The sequence below is a fragment of the Camelus bactrianus genome, chromosome X (assembly GCF_048773025.1).
Source record: "Camelus bactrianus isolate YW-2024 breed Bactrian camel chromosome X, ASM4877302v1, whole genome shotgun sequence".
NCBI lineage: Eukaryota > Metazoa > Chordata > Mammalia > Artiodactyla > Camelidae > Camelus > Camelus bactrianus.
The window spans coordinates 86,152,057-86,173,793 of NC_133575.1; the positions used below are offsets into that span (position 1 = coordinate 86,152,057).

The 21,737-nt window shown below is 37.7% G+C and overlaps 1 protein-coding gene and 1 non-coding gene across 2 annotated transcripts in view; both read right to left on the bottom strand.

Annotated features, from left to right (window-relative positions):
* Nucleotides 1–21,737, bottom strand: part of IL1RAPL2 (interleukin 1 receptor accessory protein like 2) — a 919,709-nt gene that overhangs the window by 481,494 nt on the left and 416,478 nt on the right. The window lies entirely within an intron of this gene.
* On the bottom strand, nucleotides 5,452–5,558 carry LOC123619393 (U6 spliceosomal RNA). The gene has a single exon (XR_006727987.1). It is a non-coding gene; the product is annotated as a U6 spliceosomal RNA (small nuclear RNA).

The following is a 21,737-nucleotide window of genomic DNA, read 5'->3' on the forward strand; positions in this document are numbered from 1 at the left end:
TATATTGCTCCAATATAAATCATTTAAAAGCATTTAACTTTATCTCTGTGGAAGTCTAAAAGATCCAGCATGGATCCAGGAAGGAGAATCTCACAGGCTTCCACCATATGGACCACTAGCATGATGGAGCCAGGACTCTGGGGAGAGGGCAGAGGACTGGAAAGGGGAGGAAGAAAGGTACTCCCAAGTGCTAATTTGAGGCTGACTTTCTATGGGCTACAAAGTCAAGAAATGCTGTATACCATCCTGTGGTCTATAAGTATATTTGTATTTAGCTACTAATGAAAATGTGTTATTTCTATAACAGAATGTGCCTTTTTAGACATGGTAGACCCTAACAGTAGAGTTATGTAGGTCAGGTTTTTAACCTCAGTAAATGGCAGCTACTCTTCTAGTTCCCAAGCCCCAGCTGAGTGATTTCTTCCTCTAACTTTTCATAGCACCTTGTGCCTATATCTCTTTATTGATGATTTTCATTTTTCTCCTTCTTATAGTTATGCCATTGGATTATAAATACCTCAGTGGCAGGTGTTACCTAATTTAACCTCACAAACTCTGCAAGTTCTCCTAGTAGTACCTCAAAGACAGTAGGTGCTCCTTTTTTTTTTTTCTAACCCACATCCCCTCTTTTTTGGTGCTCCATGGTTGAATGAAAGAATGAAAAAATAAATGCTTACTTTATTCAAAATAATATTTGAACCATCTAAATGGATTTTCTTGCTGGTCAGTGGGGGCATTAGGGAAGAGTAAAAGGGATGACTTAATACTAGTTGCTGTCATATGCACAGGTAGACAGTTACCTTTTAATTCCACAAGGACTTACTGTGAACAACTGTATCACATTCTCCTCACCCCTGGGGAGACTGTATTGAGGCAGGTAATGCCACAAGTTTCAAATAGAAAATTCACAGAAAACAGTGCAAGCAAACATCTTTTCAATATCAAAATGTGTGTATCCAATTAAGTATTATGAGTATAAATGTAGAGCTTTACATTTGATAAAATTTAATACCTATCAGAAAAACTCATCTCCTATATCCTTGAAGCCTATAAAAGTCAGTACAGTAGGAAAAAAAACAGATAATTATTTTTTAGTTACTGCCTTGACATCAAAATAATAGACCCATACAGATTATAGAGATGGGGCCTAAATGAGACTAAAAAAGGTAAGATTTTAACCAGCAAGTGCAACAAGTATCTTTAATTAAAACCACCTGACCAAAACAAACAAACCAAAATGAAAAGAACAAACCCTCAATCACCTTGATTAAAATGTATGGCCAGGTTTTTTCTTCCAGTGAAATCCATCACAGACCTGCATTTGAACTGTCCAGGAGCAGGAAAAAAGTACCAATTTTTTGCTTTCATTTCTTGCTTTGTTATTTAATATCACTGCTGTTCTCACTTGCTCACACACAGAAAAAGAGTTCTGTGGTCACTGTGGCACTCATAGCTCTCTAGGGGCCTCCGATCACTTAATCTGTCAAATAGTTATTCCTGCTCATTGCTTTAGAACAGTACTTCCGATAGAACTTTCTGCAGTGGTGAGACTGATCTGTCTCTGTGCTTTCCAATATAGTAGTGCTCAGCCACATGTAGCTATTGAGCATTTGAAATGTAGCCAGCTTGACTAAGGAACTTTTTAATTGAATTGAATTTTAATTCACTTACATCTAAATAGACACCTGTGGTGATTGCATTGGAGAGCACCACTCTAGAATGTGGAGAAAGACAGGCCTCTTCTTCTAGTGCTGGCCAGTCTCACTACCTGCCTCAGGCCACCTAGCAATCCACCCTCTCCATTCATCAAGGTTCTCCTCCTGTAAGTCTTCATTCATTCTCCCACTAGAAAGTGCACAATGATTCCCATACCATATTCCTAATTTGGTTTCCTTCGCAGTGCAGGGAACGGCTCTGGATGGGGGGGACTACTCTATCCAAGTCTATATAGCTTTATCTCTGCCCAAGATCGCTCCATGCCCAGGCATAAGAAAACCTAGCAGGATATTCTAATTTGGCCCTACTGCCCTCCCGCCCATCTCCCTTTCATTTACAAGTTAACTTAAAAGTTGATCTCTCCAGAAAATTCCCCCACATAATCCTGCCTATTCTCTATACCTCTTCTGCCAATCTCTTGCTTTTGTATGCAGTGCACACAGTGATCAATGATGCGAGGGGGGCGGGGTTAGAAGAAAATGAGAATTTATTGTCACAACCTACTGTCAACTAAATTATTGAGATAATACTGCAGTTTTCTGAAGATGGCTTCAGTTCTTCCAAAGAACCTGAATATACACCATGAGCAAATTTGATAACTCTTTAGAGTCAATTAGTACATGTAAATAAACACTATACTTGAACACAGCCTCCTTAACAGTGTGACTCACTATAGCCATTTAAGTGCTCATTTATTTCATCACATTTGTGCACTGCATGTAGCAGAGGGTGACAGGAAACACAGATCGCATCTGCTAATGCCTCTGTAAATGCTATTTACTGCACCCATTTGCAACTGCCCAAAAAGGAGGGTTTAGGAGAAATAGACAATAAAGGTCAAAGTAATAAGCAAAATCAGTATTAGGGGAAATCTAATATAAGCCTGGGCCTTATTACAGTTGTGGGCTGTAGAAAAAAGTCTATATCATTTCCTGAAGCCAGCTGGATCAATGTGAATAAATACTATCCTAATGAAAGCTCCTTTCAATAAGAAAACATTAACCTGGATGCATATTCAGGTGCAGTGAATAATCATCTTGTTAGCACTCGACTACATTTGATAATGCACGAAGTCGCAAAACACTACCCTCCCTAATGCTTGTGGTTAGTCTTCATTCCATGCTTTATTTGACATACATGAAGCTGATTCCATCAAAGCTGATGATACTGCCTTCTAGACCCACTGGGGAACTCTCTCTCCCAGGCCTCACTGTGGTGGCCATCCCAAAGAAATGCTAAAGAGTAGAGCTTCTTCCAAATCCATAGCTTGAGTTTTTGGAACCTCTGCTTAAAGTTTCAGTAGAGCGGAATAACAAGTAATTAAAAACCCTAAACCCCTCCTGACAGTGCACAAAGGCGGTAGTCTTTAGCAGGACCTGGTCATCTGCATAAAACATCTTCTTGTGGAAGATTATAAAAGGTAACTATTTCCCAAGCTTCCTCTGAAACCCCTAAATTAGAGCAATAACAAAATAACAACTTTTTCATATTATAAGATCAGCAAATAATTTTTGAGCATTTATGTGCCTATCCCTGTGCAGTTACTGAAGATTACAAATATGATTAAAGATACAGCTCACATATGCAAGGACCTTACAGTTTAATCCTCTGCTCCAGATCTACTATCATGTATTAGTAATGTCAAAAATATTTATTTAGCAATTATCTGTAATATTGCAAAATGAGGCTTTCTGTATCATGTAGTCTGCAAAGGGATAATGAAATGCTTGGATGGCATAAAGATCTGCTTTTAAAATTCTACTTGTATTTTAATCTAGATAAACAACCAAGTAATTTGGTGTTTTGCCAGCCTTTGAAAGAAACTCAGTAACAGTAACATATGTGTTTATAAGAGGCTCCTACAAACACCCCCAAATCATTTAATGACTGCTTTAACTGCTGAACCACCAGTCACCAACTATAGCTCACGAGAACAAGTGAAATAAAAGCACCAAGAGGACATCACTCATGCGACTGTATCCCACAGGGTATGGCAAGGCATGCTTATTTAATATATTAAATAGTAACTGCCACTACCTGGAGATGTTTGTTACCCAGACGACGGCATGGGCAAACAGCACCAATAGTACCAAGTGAGGGATCCACTTTTTAGCTCAGAATCCAAGATATGACTTTTCCAAAGCGGCACCTCTCTTTTTCTGCCCAGTCTTGACCCCAATCAGCAGAACAAGTCAGGTAGAAAGACTGGAGAGATAACAAACTCCAGTTGGAGAGGCAGGGAAATAGCAATTTCACAGTAATTTCTGAAGTTATGGACCTAGAATGCAGGGTCTTACAAGACTAAAAAAAGGCAGAGATTAGACTGAGTGGGCTAGGTACAAATACAGGGCACACACAAGAAGACTCATACTTGGCCAGGAATAGCCAGATCCCTTCTGAAGAGTCAAAGGAGGCTGACATTAGAATTTGTTGTGTAGCCTTGTAAAATGTATATAGTCCCCATTACACAGTGTGGGGCCTCACAATTACCAACTCATTATTGTTCTTAAAATCTCCCCTGCCACCCCCTCAGATAAGAAGCCCCAGCAGGTACTATTAAATACCTGATCTAGTGAATCCTACTTGGCTATTAGAATCACAGTATTGATACCAGAGTGGGAAAAACCAAGCAAACTAAGCCCTTGGATAATTCTGTCTGTAAGCATACTGAAGAGAGGGACACTGTCTTACTCATCACTGTATCTCTAGAACTTAGAGCAGTGTCCCTCACATAATAGGCAATCAATAAATATTTGCTGAATGAATGAATGTGCAACACATTAAACTGGGTCAATGACATGGAGCCAGGTGGGTGGGAGTCCATGGTATGGCTGTGTCTACATGAAACTACTTTTCCTACAATTTTGATATTAATTGACCAGAAATTTCATTCAAATTGTTGGCCAATTCCAATTCCATCAGAAAAGACGTTGAATTCAATTTGCTCATTAGATTGATCAAGTAATTAATTTGACTGGATCAACTTTGGATTATTCTTGCATCACAGGTAAATGTTTACAGTTAATAAAAGCTGTCAGTGGCATCAGAAATCACCCAAGCTGAAGAATTCAATCAGAAAATGGAAATAAAATGCAGTCAGAGATTAGCAACACAATTTTACAAACACTAGGCTATCGCAGATCTCAAACACATAGAAAAGTGGTAGAATGTCTCATTTTCTGAAAAGAATATATCTACAGGTCTTTCTGTGATGGTAGAGTATAAATAAAAATATCATTTGAAATTATTTGATTGTTGGTCCTGAGAGAAAATTTATATGAAAGAAACTTGGGGTGTATACACACACACAGGTGTAGAATCCATTATTTAAAATTCTAAAATTAAGAGTAGATAAAATGAGTTGGCTATTGGTACATTGTTTTCACCATACAGAAAACATTAAAGTTGAATTGCCGTAAGTTGAAAGTACATTTAAATATTTGCATATAACTTTCTATTTAACAAAAGTTAGGAGTTAGAGGGAAAAGAAACAATGCTAAACTGTTAGAAATCATAGTCTATTGAAGATCAATAAAAATAACATTAAATTTCTTGCTAAAATCATGAAGATCAGTGGGGAAATAGCATTTGATTCAGAGATTTTATTTACACACAATATTTCCATTAATGTCTTATCTTTTAATTGAAGTTTGGTTGATTTACAATGTTGTATTAATTTCTGGTGTGCAGCATCGTGATTCAGTCATATATATATTCTCTTTCATATTCTTTTTAAAAAATATGGAACACTTCACGAATTTGCATGTAATCCTTGTGCAGGGGCCATGCTAATCTTCTCTGTATCTTTCCAATTTTAGTATATGTGCTGCCAAAGCGAGCACTGTTTCCAGTAATGTCTTTACTGAGCAAAATGAATTCTACCTCCATTTCAATATCTTAGTAGATTTTTAAATACTTACAAATTTCTTTAGATTTGTGAACTTGTGGATGTTTAAAAAAAAAAAAGAAACAATGGTGGTGATTCTGATGCTCAACCAGCGCCAGTGAAATAGGGAGAGCAATGTAACTTCATAGAAACATTTTTATTGAACAAACTTCAACTCCACAAGGAACTGTACACATATCACGCTTTTAGCTGATTCAAGTTTCCTATGTTCAGAGCAGCAGTTTTTACCCATTGCTTTTTCCCATATTGATTTCAATTAAGTTTCACCTCTGAGAACCCAAGAAACTTCAAATTGTGCTCTTCTCCCCCTAATGAGTTTGCCCAAAATGTCTTCTCTCTGCTATAATCACAGTACAGGGAATACAAGAAACAGCATGACCTATTCTTAGTAAATATTCTGAGACTTTAATTCTTTCTTTTACATATATCTGTAGCAAAAATGCTTTCCTAGCTTTCCTTATGGGATAACGTTTTATGAGGCAAGTCAAGGGTTTGGGAAAGGAAGCAGGATGGGAAGCCAGCCAAGCACATCGTCCTCTTGCCTTGGCCATCTTCCTGTTGCAGCTGGTTATCCGAAGGCTGGGCAGTGTGCAAAAATAGCATGCTGGAATGGTTAAATTCTTGCTTGTGTTTTCTCCCTGGAAACCTATTTTTTTAAAGAACCTTGAATTCTGCATTGATTATTATTATTATAAAGACCCTTACTGACTTTTAAATGCTGAAATTATCTTAATTGAACCTTTTTAAGAAGACGCAACTTACCCACCATTTTGAACAAAGCATACAAAGGCTAATGACATTTGACAGCATTTTGGTTGGATTTCCAACTGTGATTTTCTTTTGATTAAAATAAATAAATAAATGGTGGAGCACCAAGTTTGTCACCTGACCATTGTTAAAGCTGACATTTCCAAAACAACTATGCTAATATGACATTTTCCTTTTTTTCCTTGGTAGTTTGGTGTGATCTGACAGTGAACCAAGAGGACTTCCTTTGAAACCTTTGGTATTTGACCAAGTGCCACCTATACATCAGTTGCTTTCAAACTATTGTCAGTTTCCTGTCTCCTTGTCATAAATGAAAGGAATAGGCTGCTTTAAAACTTCAGCATATTCCCCATCCCCTGAACTGTGAGTAGCACAGACCAGAGACTGGTTTAAAAGAAATGCAAAGTCCTTTAATAAAAAACACAGCTGTGGTTACGGTGAAGCCAATTGCTTTTTAGCATGTCTACCTACTTGGGCTTTTCCTTTATTCCCCCCTGGAGATTAGAAATAATTTAACAATGCAGAAATTTCCACTCATAAGCTACCATGTACCTCTTTCTGACCGTTAGCTGTCCTTTGTAAATAAAATTCATGCAACATCACTAACTCCACAAACGAATTTTGAAAGGCTAGTTGCTTTCCATGGGAAGTTCAAGAAATAAATACCTGCTCAATTTGGAGAAAGATTATATTAGCATTTGACTGGAAGAACTAAACTAATTTATAGGAGAAGTCAGCAAATTATGGCCCTTGGGCCAAATCTGGCCTGCTGCCTGTTTTTGTAATGGTTTATGAGCGAAGAATGGTTTTTACAGTTTAATTTTAAATGGTCTTAAAACCAAATTAATAATACTTTATGATGTGAAAATTGAAAATTCTGTGTCCATAGCCATGATCATTTGTATGTATATATGTATATATATACACACACACACACGGCTGTTACACATATATCATATATTACTCTTTCTCATGATACAACGGTGGTTGAGTAGTTGTGACAGAGACCAGATGGCCCACAAAGCCTAAACTATTTACTACCTGGCCCTTCACAGAATAAAAGTTTCCTTAACCTGGTCTAGAATCATATTTAATTAGGGAAAAACAGCTACTTTTTCCCTATATAAAGCAGTAAAAAATACCTCTCTCAAACATTTAGGCCTTGGTAGAATTGAGGATACTTTTTGAAAACAAAAATTCCCATAAGGACAAATGAAACTCTAACCAGAATAACTTTTGAGCTCCAGCTCTCCCACTAATTCCCTGTGCGAATTTAGCCACACCACCTTCCCTTTCTTGACTTTCTTTACCTATCTTTAAAACCCAAAGTCTACATAAAATAATTTCTCTGGTCCTTCTCAAAATCTAAGATTTTCTTCTCCTTTTTTAAAATTTCTTATTTACATTAAAAAAATATCATCCACTTTACTGAAGAACTCACCACAGGGTTTCTGTATTTAGTAACTTCTTCCTGCTAAGGTACTTGCGTATTTATGTTAAGTACTTGACTGATAAAGTTAAGGGGTATGCTATTAGAGATCTATCAGAAATACATAATGGCAGCTACTGAAATGATCATGAAAGTCAATGTGAAAAGGAATTCAAGTAACAGAAATTAGACTTGCATGTGAGTTTTCTAGGATATATATATATATATATATATACACACACATATTATTCAACTAAAATTAATTTTTATGTTAAACTCACATTCTGTTTTGGTCCACTGACTATGTAGCAGTGTAGGACTTTTCTACCTCAAGTGTGGTCTGTGGACCAGCAATATTTGTATCCCCTGGGAGCTTGTTAGAAATGCAGAAAATCAAGCCCCATCCCAGACCTACTGAATCAGCATCTGCAGTTGAGCAAGATTTCCAGGTAATTCCTATGACTATTAAAGTTTGAGAAGCACTGGTGTAGGACAGTACTTCTGAGACAGTGGGCTGTGGTGCATCAGAACCACCCGGAAGAGGGGGAGGGTAGAGCTCAGTGGTAGAGCACATGCTTAGCATGTATGAGAGCCTGGGTTCAATCCCCAGTACAAACAAACAATACAACAAATACCAATCCCCCCCCCCAAAAAAGAATCACATAGAGGTGCTAAAGAAATGTGCATATTGCTTGATCCTGACTCTAGATCTTTTGAATCTGAATCTCTTCAATGAGATCTGAAAATCAGTTTCTTTTAAAGCACTCCAGTAATTCTTATGCATAATACTATTCGAGAAGCACTGGAGTAGTGGTTAAGAATGTCAATTCTTTTTAGTGGAACATTCCTAGTTTTCTTAGTTAATAGCTCTGTTATATCACGTTACTTAGCCAATTTGATTCTCAATTTTGTCACCTGTAAAATAGGGATAAAAAAATACTTCCCTACCTTATAGGTTTTTGTGAAGATTGAACTACAGAATGAACGTGTCTGGCATACAGTAAGCACTCAGTACACACTAGCTACTTCTAATTTGATCAGAATTGTCATCATTCCCACTACCACCACCACCATCAGGAGTGGGGAAAGATTAAGCTGAATATGTAGGTGGGAGGATAAGAGATCATGTGGGGTCTTGTTTCCAAACAAATCAGCTTGTAATTTAATCTGCACACATTGGAGAACCATTGAAGGTTTTGAAGAAGAGGCCTTATCCAAGCTTTGATGAACTTGGTTTTGGAGAATGGTGAGGGAGTCTAGACCAGAAGGATCACTGAGTTTTCAATGGGCTTGTGCTTTCCAGTTGCATTCTAAAAACTCTAATCCTAACCATCATCAGTATGTAGGTTAGATTGTAATTGATCTGGGGCTCAGATATACCTAATCAGCAATTTCAGAGTGACCTGCGACTTGGAATGACCTCTAGATCTAAAACTCCTGAGGTCTTTCTAGTCAGTCAAATCAATCACACTGGCTAAGTGTCAGCAGTGGGATGAAGACAAAAATCAAAATCTTAAGAGGAAGCCATAATTTAATGGAGACAAAAAATGCACAGAACTAAGCATGATCACAGAAGAGATATATGTTTAATTGAAAAGAATTAAATGTGTGGCAAAAATAACAGCACAAGGAAAACTTAAATGCACTGAGATTGTTCTATCCCTCCCTAGTCTGGACTCAGAGCTCTAAAACTTCTACTCTTGCCAAATTATCAAACTGACACTCTTGCTCTGTGAACACACTTAGTTTTGTACTGTGCCTGATATTAAACAAAATCCATGTATGTCCTTAAGGAGATTACAATTCATTTATAGAACTAAGGCCTACATACAAGAAATCACTAGAGGGCAATGGAAGACAGACTAGAAACCAGTGCTAGACGAGGTGGCTTAGGGCAATAGCAGGAAGAGATGTGGGAGTTGGAAAATATATAGAATCTGAAGCAGAAGTAAAAACAAGGTGGGTCAGCAACATTATGAAATGTATGGAGTCAGGAAAACACTGTAAGAATGGTTGAATAAATTATGATACACTCACACGATACAACAAAACTACAAAGTAATTTTAAAAATAATGGGTTAGACTTACTAGCTTACTTGGAGAGATTTCCAAGATGTACCATTAAATTAGAAGGCAGAGTATGTAGCATAATTTTTAGAGCAGGCAGGTAGCTAGATATGATCAGAGAAAGGGAGATACAGGCCAAATGGCAGGAAACCACACATCTTGTGAACAACGGGGGTCCTTGGGCAGACAGAGAAAAGCAGGAACCTCCGGCATGATGAGAAACCATATATTTTGGGTTGACAATTGTCCTGGGACAAGACAGGAATCTTCATCATCGGAATGTAATTTTTCACTCATTATACCCCCATCCAAATGTAACCTTTAGCTTATCATGCCCTCATCCAAGTTCTCAATCAAGACTAAATAAGGACCAAAAAAAAAAAAAAAATCCCACCTCCCTGGAGGTGGGATGATCAGGAAAGAGGACCCAAACCCCTCTCCGCCAATGAGTATTCTGCCCATTCACTTTTACACGCATATAACCAGCTTGCCAAAGAAACTGGGGGCAGCTACCCACCTGGGTATGCTCGCTCTCCCCTTGAGAGCATGCTCTCTGTCCCTTAATAAATCCTTGCTTTGCTTTCTCGACCTCCTTGTCTCGTTTCTGAATTCCTTCTGGGGTGAGACAAGAACTTGCTCTCTGATAACATAATCTCACTTGTGTAAAACAAACAAAATCTCCTCTGTGTGTGCTTATGTAGAGAAAGTTATGTAAGGATATATACCAGCTTGTAAATACTGGTTTGAGGGTAGTGGTAGGTAGGTGGTCTGCACTCATGCTCAAACTAGGCACTAAAAGTCCTCAGTTACATAATCTATTCAGGGTATAATGCATGCACCTACATGTAAAACAGAATAATAATAAACTATGATAAGTATATTGAACAATATTTGCTTAACACTTTGGGGCAGAAGAACTTAGCAGTATACTTCATCCTTTGCTGGAATGAAAAAAATCCATCTCCAAGGCTGTCAGTCTTTCAAATATTCAAACTACTGGTTGGGAAAAAAAGTTATTGGTTTCTAAGTGCTTTATAACTTCACTGATTACCTTGTCCTTATCTGAGATCTATTCAAATGCATTCAGCAATTAAATTCCTTTCCTTGCTTGCTCCTTTGGGAGTCTCTATAATGTACATGTAAAAAGTGGAAGAAAATCACCAGACGCAATTTTTCAACAGAAAAAAAGGAGACAATGATGATGAAACTTTAGCTAATGTTCATAGCTCTTTGCCATACTGTAATTAATTTCCAACTCTCAACATTTCTGGGCAAAATATCAAAGGTCACAGAGGGGAGGGTTATGCTCATTATTATATGTGGTAATGCCCTTCTGGCAGAACCTTGCGGCAATACCTGATCAACTTGGGAAGAGTACTGAGTCTCTGGTATGTTGCCTTGTTGTATTTGTTACTAAGGAAATATCCTTTCCTGCCTAGTCATCTGCAATGAGAACTAAGATGAAGAGAATTGTTTTTACAATTAAAATTTTTGGCCTATTTCAGAACTTGCTATAATCAACTCCAGCCAGGAAAAATAACACTTTCACCTCTCTAACAAATGGCTAAATGAGGAGCTTATTTAATCCTTAGCAAAAACAAAAACAAAAAAACACAAAAAAACAAGAAATATCGCAGTAAAACTGCATTGACACCACGAGCTTGGAATTTGTAAAAATTCAGGAAGGAACCCTGATGAAGTTTGCTTTTCAACATATGCAGGAAGGAAAACACAAACATACCAAACACATGAATGGTGGTCATAAGTTTACATGGTCAATATCCAGTGTCAACTATGTATGTTTGCCAGCATGATTCCATGTGGGCATTCTCATGACCAATGAATACTGAGACATATTCCCTATAGAGAGGGGCCAGATCAGGGAGAAAACTGTGGATATAATCTCTATTCTCCAAATAACTTCTTACAACTGATCCCTTGCATAAAACTTCCCAGACAGCAGCTAGTCAGGGTTACATGCTAGGTCAATAGGTAAGTCTGCCAGTTCCCATTTGATGTCATCAAATATGTGAAACATTGTCCTGTGGAAAAATAAAGTAAACTTATCCTGCGTAGCTACAGAGGGTTAACTAGGACCAAGTACAGAAAAATTATAGGGAGGCAGGATTTGAGTCAATATTAAAGAAGAACTTTTCAATAACAGAATACACTGCCTACAAAAACAGCATGTTCACTGTCTTTGCAGAGGGATATGACCAGAAGATTTCCTACAGTGGGTGGGAGCTTGAACTACATAGTTTCTAAGTTCTTTCTAATTCCAAAATTCTATTTTGTAGGACTACATTTAACCTACTTGAGAGAACGAACTTTACGTACCTTGTAAATACCTACTGAGAAAAAAAAGCAATAAACTATTATTATCTATTTTTAAATGCAATCAAGGAATATCTACTTGGAAACAGTTTCTGTTAGTTTAGTTGGAATTTCTGTGCTTGCGTGAAAAAAAGCATGTTCCTTCAAAAATATTTTGCTATTTTTTCTGGCCTTCCTCCCATGCGATACCTGTCACTATAATCACCATTCAGCCAGAATTAGTGAGTAAAGAGTTAGCACATGACTTTGAGAAAAATGGATAAGCACTGAAGAAGCTTGCAAGGTTAGGATGATTCAATGACTTTTCAAAACATTAAGCTTTCCCCCCAACAAATTAGCAAGCTTAGTGCCTTAGTATACATTCTACACACATTTCTATAGCACCTTCTGTCTGCCAGGCACTGTGCTAAAATATGGAAATGGACAAAGGAAAACAAAACAGACACAAACCCCTTCCTTCTTGGAATTTATAACATTAACCATTGTAACTTTAGTGAGGAAACATATTTGTGTTTAACAAACAGTATCCCCTATTCTAAATGCCCAGACAATAATGACAAGCAGCTGGAAGAGAAAGTAACCCAAGCTATTATGTCACAGGAACAAAGACTACTGAGACTGTCCTTAGGTAAACATATGACTGTTTAAGGTGTGGGGTGCATTACAAAATTATTCTTTAAGTAAAACTAAGTAAATAAATAAATCAAGATTATGCATTTAAGAGTTATAAAAATATACTCTGAACATTTTATTCAAAATTTACACACGTCGCTGTGACTAACGTAATGAACAACCAAGTCTTTCAAAGCAGGTGAAAAATTCAAAGAGAAATTCAAAGGAGGGAAAAACAGAAATAGACACATCTGCTTTTAATAAAATAATTTTAAAGGATGATAATAAAATGAGGCCATCAGTAGGCATAGGTAGAGTTTACTTCAAATAAATAAGTTTGTGACTCATATAATCTTGACACTTAGACCTTGTAATCTGAGGTCTGTGGATGGGCTTCACAAGTCTTTATATCCCCTGAAAATGTATGTAAAACCATGTGTATATGTGCGTTGTTCCTCTGTGGAAATATTTCATAATTTTCTCCAGATTCTCAGAAATGGCCTATGAGCTGCTCTACTCCCCTCTCCTACTCCCACTGCAAAGTTTAAAAAAAATCACTGTTTTAAAAGGAAGCATGGCAAGAGATCCCCAGAAAGGCAAGATGGGCTATTGGCAGCATAAAGGCTTTGTAGTACAGGAATAATGACTAGTTAAGCACTTTAGCAAAGTGCCAGGGCTCTTACGAGCCAATTTACAAATGATGGGAAGTGAAAGTTGTGCCTTTAAAAAAACTTGAAATTGTCCTGATGATGCCACATTTAGATACATGATTAATAGGAGTGAAGTTGATGAGAATTTTCTGTCTCCAAAAGAAACCATAAATGATTATAGCACTGAATCAAGCCAGGTTTGAGGCTACTTATCTCTAAATCATCTTGGGAAAGGCCCAGGAACAGATATGCTGATTAGTTATGGAGGGTCTTTGTTTAAAAGCCCGAAGGTTTTAAAGGAGGACTGTAGAGAAAGATGAAATGAGAACTTTAATAAATGAAGCCCTATCTCAAGGTCATACCAAGAAAAGGAAATACTAGTTCACTTACATTCCAGGATGTAAAGCTTTAGCTTTGAACGTCTAAATATGTATTTATTAACCCTCTTCCATATTAGCACAGCCATCACCACCGACAAAGAAATCCTATTCAGTATTCTCTTTGTTCTGAAAGGTATGGCCGAATTCATGGTTCTAATCCACCAACTAAATCTCAGATAATCTATCTACTAATTATTCCCATGCATCACTGATCATAAAGACAGAGAATATGTTTGATTCATTCTTTTTTCCAGTAGTGGGGAATATATACACCTGCTAGTCATCTGTGGCTTGCATTTGTGTGATGACTGGTTGGGGTAAGAGTTTGGGATAAATCTAAACTAATTGCTTCAAAGACTGAATGTCTAACTGTGATGCCATCCTAAGATAAGGCTCCCTCCAGCGAACCTAAACTACTTGGATATATGATCACAGGAATAACACTTTCCTGACCCGCACCCCTCAGCTTTCTTTCTCTGGCTCAGCCTCATGTTTTAATCCTTACATTTCTTTAAAGAGATAATTTTTTCTCTCCACCAGGATGTAAGTACCTTAGGTAAAGGTGTCTTGGTGAATTCTAATCCTGTATTGTTCCCACTGCACTACAATCAAATACTATATGGACTTGGGCACAACAAAAGGAACATTTTCAAAGTAAATGGCTAACATGTACATTTCATTGAAATGAGTATATATGTTCCATTTCATTTTGCTTATCAACAAGCTCTTTGGAATCTCTGGAAGGCCTCATAAATACTTACCTTTGAAGCAATATTCAAATGCTAGGCTAATTAATAGGTCCTGAGAACTGTGCAGAACCGATAGCAGGTTTATTTGCTTATTGTCTGCCTCTCCCCCCTCCACTGGAATGTTTGCTTTATGAGAATAGACTTTGTTTTGTTCAGTAACACATCCCCTGATCTTAAAACAATGCTGCGAACCTATCAGATGCTCAGCAAATGTCTCCCCACTGAATAAATAAATATGATTCTTGCCTCTTATAGATAAACTCAAATACATAATTCTAGGAAATTCCATTTGGACATTTACTTATAAATAAGATCCTATCTGTAATGTGACATTTTCACATTAGCAGATTAAGCTCTCTGATTTGATTCAGAAACGACTAAGATCACGCTTCCCCAGAGAGCAATGGGCATTTGCCCTATTATCATCCTTTTGTAATTCTCCAGCCTCTTATTTGAGTTAATCCGGCTCACTCCATGGATATTGCCTGTCCCTGGTTGTGGCTCAAATTTTATTTAACACGTTTTAAAATTGATAAATATTTTAAACCTCAAGTTTCCAAGCACTGTCTGTTACATCACATGAGTGTAATTTCCTTCTTCCTTTTTTATCCTCCAAACCCAAAGAGGAGACATTTAACAATCCCCTCCAAGAAGTTGGGAGTTTGACTGGAGCAGACCCTCTTGTTATAACTTATATTGTGTGTTCAAAACAAAACAAAAACATAATCTTCTAAAGGTCACCCTGGTCTCAAGGGTTACTAATTTTTCCACTGAGATGTTCTAATAACAAAAGTACAGGTAACATTGAAATAGAGACACTCCAAGGACCAGAAATTAAATAGACTAACACAAGGTAACCTGGACACAAACAGATGGACAAATGCTGGATCTTTAGCTGCACCATTTGGTGGAGTTCCCTTTAGCCAATTTGAATGTCTCTGAGGATGGGAGACTTTACACCTGACACATCTGTGTTCCAGATCCCCTGCCTTTAAAATGACTTTTCTCAGTGTTATTGGAAACAACAACATTAAGATAATGTCAAGGATGACAGTGAAGCATGCACAAGGGAAGTAACATAAATGAAATCAATTAGTATTATAAATATTGGTTCCTCATTCACATCCCTTTCATGTCAATTACATATACACAATATCTTGAGGCTCCATGTATGAATCAAACAAAAACTAGGAAGAAAACAAGATGGGCACTTCTATTTTGCTGTTTTTTATCAAAGTTTCTTTCTAATGCCACTTGAATTTATAGAACAAAACAAAATTTTAAAAAATGCTCCAATACAATCTACTGCTTGTGAAAACTGAAAAAAATTACTCAACAAATAAAATAATGGTTTAAATAAACTCATTTAACAGAAAACCAGATGCTCCATTTTACTTGATTTAATGGGAAACCACTTGTATAGCCCAGTATAAATGAAGACAAAATGTGCACAACCAACAACCCTATTAAAATTGGCAATAGCAGAATGTATCATTTTGAGGTCAGCTGTCATTTTGTTTGAATGGGTCCCTTAACAGATCACAGAGCAGATGGAAAAGGCCAGTATGACATGACTTTCTGACTTAATTATAGCATTACCAAGACAGCATATGGACTTTGTATGTACTGGATAATTTTTATTCAGTGAATTTATTTGCACATAAATTCTGTGATGTGCCTCATTTGGTTTTATGTTACCTTCAATATTTATATTTCACTTTAATTGAATCATTTTTATCTATGGATTAATAGGTCAGTCTGTTCTACCAATTACAGTTGATATTTGTTGAAGCCCATATAAAAGAGGTATAGAAGTTGGATTTATGTCTTATTCAAGATTCCTCAATATAGAACACTATTACAGCTCGGCACACAGCCGTCATTCTTGCAATTAGGGGGAGGGGTCTTAATGCGTGAGGTATTTGACAGCTGATAAGGTACAGAAGAACAGATCCATCTTTTGCTTTCAAGAAACTGATTGGTCTACCAGATGGTAAAATGCACAGCAGGACAAAAGAAAAAAAAAAAAACACTGAAGAGAACTCAATCAGTTTTGTGGGAAACACATCACCTTACAACCCATCCCAAAGTCAAATCCGCGGGAGCTACTGATCTAATTTATTAAAAAAGGAGTTGGAAAGCTCCAAGATTTTACTGCAAATCTGTCACATGGAACTCTGCATGGACACGGTATGCATCACTGGAAATAATTTAAAACTTCTGCAGACATAAGGGAGTATAGTCTAAGTGCTAAATTTAGGTGACAGCACAGATAAAACAGGAGATGAAATACTGCCCAAAGAAAGCAGCCCTTGACTTGGTCAAAGCCAGAATTTAGATCCACAGTCCACAATATATCAGCAGCTGTAATTTAACTGGATTCCCAGAAGAGCAATAAAATGGTAGCTCGGGAAGAGGGCAGTAACATCACATATACCACTTCTACTCCAGAGTGCTGGATCTTAGCTCTTGATCTTTACTAAAAGGCACATTTAATTTGAATTCAAATAAATATTAAGGCAAAGAGACAAATGGGTAATGCTCTGATCACGAATATTTAAATGTTATTTCATTTATCTGAAAGCACTTGAATAACTCAAATGAGAGGATTTATTCTCCTTCATCTTCAAGGACATAAACATTTCTTGAGGGTCTGATCCTTTTCTCCCTATAAAAACTTGGGAGAAACAAATATATATGTATAATATGTATATATCAACTATTACATACACACACACACACACACACACACACACATTCCTCCAGTACATACTAACATAGTATAAAGGCTTTGCTGGTTAAAATGAACTTTACTTTTTCTTCACAAAGAAGCTAGTTTGCAGCCCACATTTTACAAATTCATCATGACAGTGACAGAATTAGCAATTCAGTAGTTAAGGGCATAGCAGTCACGGGCACAGACTCTGGTGTCAGACTGTCTGGGTTTGAGTCTGGCCCAACCACTCACTTACCATGTGATCTTAGACATGTCACTTAACTTTTTGTGCCTAAATTTTCTTATCAGTAAAAACTGGGAAATAATATCTACTTTACAGGGTTTTTGTGCAGATTAAATAACAGCATGTGTAACATGCTCGACAGAAGCTCCACAAATGTGGGTTTTCAGTACTGCAGCCATTTACTTAATATAGTCATTGTTATCATTATTTGACAATCATGTCTGTTTCTGATACATTGGTCAATTTGTCAGCAGTATCCAACTAACTCTTAAACTTCACTGCTCACAGCTGTATGTTCTTTGTCAATGCCTTCCCACCCACCTCAACACTGCCTAGGTGGACACACACGCTGGGAGTGAATCAATCCATTGATCAGCCGAAGCCAATCCAATTCTCTTAAGAATCTGAACAAAGAGAAACAAAGACTAACTAGGTCAGAAGCTAGCAGGCCTCAGAAGTGTGAAGTCAAAAACATTTGAAAGCAGAATACATATGCGAAGTACCTAAAGCCCTGGGTGAGCTGGAGATACAGGGAAGTAGAAATTAAGAACCAGAGTGGGGAAAGCCATTCTGCAGAAGGCAGTATGAAACAGCAGTGCTGAAAGAAGCCAAGATGGCATATTGCGTTGGCTGCAGAGAATGAGCGAGATGGATAGATAAGCTGCCTGACAATTTCCAATTCTCCATGAGAATGGGTTCCGTGAGACTCCCTTTACCCTAAAAATGCATTTTCCTATACTCAGCTGAGTTGCTGAGGTTTGATTGCTGTTCCTTGCAATCAAAGACACATAACGATATACCTCAATTTGTATTCAAATTCTTCTTCCTTGCTTTCTCATTTTTTTTAAACCTGGCCTAAATTCTTCCCAATACGAGACGTAGGTGTTCAAGTTGGTTTACTGAACTGTGTCAAACAACAGAACCCAGTGATGACAGAGCTTGTGGCTAAAACCTAGGCTATATCACAAGTCAAAGTGGGTCCTGTGGAATGTAACAACTGCATGGAGCTTGACATCTGTGAGACTGACATCTATAAGGCCTATCCCCAAGACACTGGAGTGGCCAACCAGTGTATCAGTAACTCCCCTACAAAAGCATGAATTTTAAATTTACATAGTTGTAGGTAACAAAGGAAAAATGGAAACACCGTCCCATTTTAATTTTTGGCATCTCATTTTCACTAAGGTCTTGGACCACATGTTTTTTGAACTCAGCTGTTGCACATGGTGATATTTCATAACATGCTCAAACATCTCTGCTTACAGGGGAATAGCTATCTGTGTGTGATGTTTCCCAAACAGGAATAGTCAGCTGTCATTAAAACACCAAATCTAGAGAAATGAAAAGCAATATATTTCAGAAGAACAACTGAAATTGTGTATAAGCCCATGGAGATTTTAAGGCTTTCATAATATGATTTTCTTTTTCTTTTTTTCATATGGTTAGCTTGGCATTCTTTTTTTTTTTTCCATAAACTTACCCACAGAGCTATAGAAGCTAAAAGCCTGGTTTGCGCAGCCACCTCTTTGGAGTAAATTTCCTCCTAACACAAATTGGCTTCAGTTTACTTGCACATTTGTGAATGGGGTAAGCATGTTACTCAACTAGCTGTCTCTAAGACAAGAAATCAGCCAGTCGTTGCCCGGGGCTATCCTCCCCTCCAATCTCACCAGCCCCAGGTCACAGAGGCACTGCACTATCCTCTTCCTTCAGCTATTGGGGCTCATGGCCCTGACCTTCAGTAACAACAGACCAGCTCCTCATTTGGTGGCTTTTTGGTTCTAGGTCACCAAAGGCCCCATTTAAATTGTTGGATAATGCCACCTCAAGCATTTACTTGAATCAGTCACAGTACATATAGATAGACTCTTTGGTTTCGGACAGTGGCGTGAGAACTTAGTCACATTCAACAACTATTTTGGAATTTCCATTTAAATATCTGCAGAGGTTGATGGGTCCAATATTTACTTTAAGGCTGGCAGGCAACAACACAGTTTAAAAGCCAAGTTTATTTCTGTCTTTACACAGTTCTGCAAGGTGGAAAGTGGATCACATCATTTGCCTAAATGATGTTAATGATCTCAACAGAACACTTTGAACTTTGGCTTGTTTATACAGTAGTGTGGCTGGGTTACTGTCCAACAGGCCCTCTTAAAGCAGTGTAAGTTGGTTGCAATGAATGGAGTGAATGGTGCTGTCTGAAGGCCAGTGCCCATTCACTCAAGTGTTGAGTGCCTAACTTTATCAATTCTGGGAAGGCAACTTTTCCTTTTTAAGGGTTGAAACCAGAGGGTTACTACTGTTCCATTAGAATCAAGGTGTTATGAAAACAATGTTTCTGAAAACTACCCCCAGAAAACCTCAATACCTAAAACAAAATATTGCATTCTCAGTACTATACCAGTCTCCCCACCCTAGCCCTGGTCAAACCCACTGGTCCCACAAACAACAGGACAACTCAGTCTTAACTCTCAGATACTGAATTTTTATATTTGTATTTGATTTATAAGAAAAAGTGTCATATTCTTTTTTTAAAATCATGTCTTACTTTCAAAATGCAAAATGTTCTGCGTAGTACTTTGGATGTGCAAGGTACACCCGAGATACACAGGAATGAAGTATGACAGTAATAAGTTCACCCAATGAGAAGAGTGACACGGTTGCAAACCATTGTTTCAAGAAAACGCTGTTTTACCAGATCACTCTCTAGGGAAGCACTTAATTTTTCTAAAGTGAGTTTTCTGAAATATCTTGGCATTTATTCTCTGGATCTAGGTGAAACTTAACTTGTTTTATAGGTACATCTGTCAGTCAGCCAAGAAGAACCAGGGTTCCACATAGGGGATTTTTTTATAAGCTTGAGAAAGACTGAAAGCCTTTGCTCTGCAACTCTGATTTCTTACCAAAAAATAGTTCTGTACTGCAAAAATGTTTCTGGCAAAAAAAAAAAAAAAGATTTTTGAAAATAATCTTCAAAAGTATACTGAAATTTAGAAAAAATAACACTTTATACTTCAGTCACCTCTCACGTATTTATATGTAGGCTTGCTACTCTGTGGATGAGTCCCCGAAATTCTTGCATTCCCAGCATACTCTCCCAGGTTCCTGGACTGACTTCTGAGCTACTTTTACAGCAGTTCACCGCTTTACTGGTTCCACCGTTATGTATGAGCACTGGGGCTGCCAATCTAGATAAGTCAATGCCAACTGTATCCAGAAACATCAATTTGCTGTGGAAAAAAACTGTGGGATACATTCTGCAAACACAATTATATAACTATATAGTGATCGTGGTAATAGTTGCCATTTACCAACTGCCCACTATTTTCCAGACTCTTGATATGTATTTTTCTAATTTTCACCAATGTGCAAGCCAGTTATTATTGTCTTCATTTTAGAGATTTAAAACTGGAAATTCAGAAACGTTTGATACCATAGCCAAAAACAACCAGTGAGTGAGGAGAGCTGGATTTTGATCCTGGTTTTGCTTGCCTGAATGTCTATGATGTGCCCGGCACCGTGTAAGATACTTGCCGTGAAGTATCTAATTTAATCCTCACGCTAATCCTAGATATTAAAGAAGAAAACCCTCAGGCCTCACAGCCCAAGTTTCTATAGAGAGGAACTACACTTCCTAGGAAGAGATATAGAAAAGGAACAAATCCAGCCTCTCCCTGTCCCTCACAACTCCTGCCTGTGGGAGGAGGGACATATCTGTTCGGTCAAACTGAAAGAAGGGACTGGACAAGTATGAAGCATTCACTTCTAACTTCTTTGCAGTCTTTCCCCATTCCCAGCTCAACCACTAGAAAAGCTTTGGGGAAGGGTTTGCCTTTGAGAGGAAGGATGTTGATTGTCCAGTTCTGTCTGTGACTGCCTGGTTGGGGAAGTTTATTTCAAGTTGGAGGTATAAGAAAGTATTCAGTATCAGATTGAAATCAACTTTATTAATAATAGGATTGACATTTTGATCTCCATTTGCCTGACTCAAATAGTGGCTCCTAATTCAGAATATGAAAAGGGGAATGACTTTCAATCCAGAAATCACAACAGTAGGTAGGCTTATGTTGGGCTGTACCTGGCAGGCTTACAAGGCCTGTCCTTTCCCAGCCTCAAGACCAAAGAAAGAGCCTGGAGTCAGTGACAGAGACATCAATGGTTCAAT